Below are 4,013 nucleotides of genomic sequence, written 5' to 3' on the forward strand. Positions count from 1 at the left end.
TGCAAGCAGGGGAGGGGGAGAGAGAGAGGGAGACACAGAATGTGAAGCAGGTTCCAGGCTCTGAGCTGTCAGCACAGAGCCTGACGTGGGACTTGAACTCCCGAACCATGAGATCATGACATGAGCCCAAGTCGTACAGTTAACTGACTGAACCAACCAGGTGCCCCTCATGTGTAACTTAAAAGAAAATATTTATAAAATCAAGTTACATATAACTAAATTTAATTATAAACACATGTCTTGAAAAGTAAACATAACATATTGTTTGTTGAACACCCTGCATCAGCTATTTTACTAAAGGCTTATCCATATGAGAATCAATTTTCACTACATCAAAATAGTAGATCTCTTATCCTCATTTTATTATTGATGGATTGAGAGTGTGACAGTGAGTGGGGAGGAGTAGAGAGAGAGGGAGAGAGAGAATCTCAAGCAGTCTCCACAATGTCAGCACAGAGCCCTATGCCAGGCTCGATTCCACCAACTGTAAGATCGTGACCTGAGCCAAGGTTGGATGCTTAACCAACTGAGCTACTCAGGCACCCTCTTTTACCCTCATTTTAATGGCTGGGGAAAGCAAGGCTCAGAGAGGTTCAATAATTTACCTGTGTTCATTCAACCAGTAAGTGGCAAACCTGGAATTTGAACCTGGGAACATTTTTCTCCACAGTCCACACTTTTTTCTTTTTAAAATTTTTAAATGTTTATTTACTTTTGAGAAAGAGAGAGTTAGCAAGACTGAGAGACTGAGAGACTGAAACAGAGGCAGAGCATGAGCAGGGGAGGAGCAGAGAAAGAGGGAGACACAGAATCTGAAGCAGGCTCCAGGCTCTGAGCTGTCAGCACAGAGCCCAATATGGGGTTTGAATTCACAAACCGTGAGATCATGACCTGAGCCGAAGTCAGATACCTAACTGACTGAGCCACCCAGATGCCCCTCCACAGCCCACAGTCTAAATTATGAGCTTCCTGCTCTTGATATGAAAGAGGAACTGTCACCTTTATGCATTCTGATGAATTTTGAGAGTGAAATCACACCCCATCACTTGGTGGCATGATCCCTTGTGATAGAATATATTAAAAATATTAGATACCAGCTGTTTCAAATGGGCACATGCACCCCAATGTTTATAGCAGCACTATCAACAATAGCCAAAGTATAGAAAGAGCCCAAATGTCCATCGATGGATGAATGGATAAAGAAGATGTATATGTATACACACACACATATATATGTACATATGTATACATATATATGTGTATATATACATATATACACATATATATGTATATATACATATATACACATATATATGTATATATACATATATACACATATATATGTATACATATATACATACATATATATGTATACATATATACATACATATATATGTATACACACACATATATACACCTACATACATACATACACACACAATGGAGTATTACTTGGCAATCAAAAAGAATGCAATCTTGCCATCTGCAACTATGTGGATGGAACTGGAGAGTATTAGGCAAAGCAAAATTGGAGAGAGACAAAAATCATATGACTTCACTCATATGAGAACTTTAAGAGGCAAAACTGATGAACATGAGGGAAGGGAAACAAAAATAATAGGAAAACAGGGAGGGGGACAAAACATAAGAGACTCTTAAATATGGAGAACAATCAGAGGGTTACTGGGAGGGGTTATGGGGGAGGTGGGCTAAATGGGTAAGGGGCATTAAGGAATCTACCCCTGAAAGCATTGTTGCACAATATGCTAACTAATTTGGATGTAAGGGTTTCAGCTGTAAAAGGAAGGCTAGGGGCAGCAGATGTCAAGGCTGGTTAGGTGTTCTGAGTTTCCATTTGTTTAGTCTAAATGACCTGAGTGTTGCTAGAATGTGAAAGAATGTATTTTCTGCTGCTAGCCTTCTCACTGAGGGGATGATGTATCTGAATCACACTTCATACATTGTCCCAGGAAATATGGCCACAGTTTCTACTTTCCTGACCTTTTCTATATTCTCTTTTGGTTGGTCGTTTGTCTTTTCTACACAAGGCAGGGAGACCGCTAGCAGGGGAGAAGTTAAATGATCCGCTAACCAAATGAAAGCCTAATGCGTAGGGGAAGTTATAGTAGCAGAGCTAACTTATGGAATGTATCAATAATTGAACAATGGGTTCTTCATCAACAAGGAAGGAATTTAATTGACTGAGGCAGTACACCTTTTGCAATCATTGCTTCCTCCAACTGTGATAATTCATGGTAATTCCTTCAACTGTGAAGTATTCTTAATATGGCAAGAGTTGTACTCTAGAGATGGTGACCAAGATAGAAGAGAGAGCTCCTGGGAGGCAGTGGACTATCTCAAACATACTTCTTTTTCCTTCCTGACTTGTAGCCGCCGATCTTAGGTTTGGCCCCCTGGAAGCCGAGCCTGTGCAAGTGCTCTACTGAGGGTTCCAGGAGAAATCACTAATCAAGTGAGGGAGGCGGGGTAGGGCAGGGGAGAAGCTAAGTGTGCTCTGGCTTCCACTCAAGTATAGCTTCAGCCTGATATCTAGAGGCTACTGGAGGACAGATGCATCACAGAGTTGTCCCATCTTGAGGCAGTGGGACTGGGATTTTGACCCCATGTCACTCAGTCATTGGCTGTGGGCTACACCTGGGGTGGGGTATAACCTTTGGGGCATTTCTTGCCAGGATGGCTTTATGGGCCAAGGGCAGTTATGCAGACAAGGGAGCAGCCACCACTCCCAGGTGCCGGTGGATGAGGAACAGGACCATAAAGGGACCAGCCAAGCGGGCCACCTACAGAAGGTGTTGCACTTTCATGCTTCTGCATTGTTCCCCTTCCTAACTCCTGTATTGCAGACAGGTCAAGGTGAGCCAGATGAAGCCGTGAGGTGCTTCAGCTCTTCACATGAAGTAAGGGCTAACGTTGTGAATCCTTTTTCAGTTTTATTTATGTTTGTATGCCTGGCACGCTCAAGGCCGTCTGGTCAAATGGATTTCTTATTGTGGACCAAAGTCATGAAAGTTTGAAAGCTAACTGCTTCACAGAAGACAAATTAGAGATTTTTTGCTTTGGCTGTGTACACAGAGTGTATACAGACTGATTGGTTCAAACTCTCACTAGGGGAGGACCTGGCCTGATTGTTCATAACCTCTAAGCAGATGGTTGGAAATGAGAATGGCTGCATTTCTTTATTCTTTGCATAGTTGTTGAAAAATTAAGTAAGACACAGTGGATTTCTTCCTTAGTCACCTTGTTGCCTACCCCTGCCCCATGACGTTTCTACAAGTCGGGTTCTTCAGTGTGTGCAGAAGCTTCATCATTGAAATTGGCTGTATGTGGGGAGAAGGCTTTTCTCTGCTTTTATGCAGAGGACCTGAGTCCTCTTGCTGAATACTGTGGAGGGGTCTCCCAGTGGGGTGGGCCTGCTGCTCAGATCAGCTCAGGTTCTATGTGCCTCCTTGAGTAGGAGAGGCAAGGTTGCTGGCCCTTCACTTAGAGGCATCGTGAGGAGTTATGATTGGAAATTACCGTTAGACTTCTCTGCCAGATATTCTGGGGGAGGGGGAGGTTCTTCCGATGTGACTTTTCCCATGGGCAAAAGTCACTGGTCTTCTGTATCATTTTTGTTTAAGTTCATGTAGTTTGAAAGAGAGAGCACAAGTAGGGGAGGGGCAGAGAGAAAGAGAACCCCAAGCAGGCTCCACACTCAGTGCAGAACCTGGCATAGGGCTCGAACCCACGACTGCAAGATCATGACATGAACTGAAATCAATAATTGGGCAGTTAACCGACTGAGCCACCCAGGCACCCCCCCCCCCCTTCTGTGTCACTGTTAAGACAGTGTTGACAACTGCTGGGCCTGGAGTACTATGGAGAAAAGGAGAAAGCCACCAGTCAGCTTGCAAAATACCTGTGCACCTAAATAGCCCCCAAGAAGTGGTGTCAGCAAGTGGGACTAAATCTTACCAAGCAGCTGAAAACCTCATGATGGCCCTGTGGGAAAG

The sequence above is a fragment of the Neofelis nebulosa genome, chromosome 12 (assembly GCF_028018385.1).
Source record: "Neofelis nebulosa isolate mNeoNeb1 chromosome 12, mNeoNeb1.pri, whole genome shotgun sequence".
NCBI classification, from domain to species: Eukaryota; Metazoa; Chordata; class Mammalia; order Carnivora; family Felidae; genus Neofelis; species Neofelis nebulosa.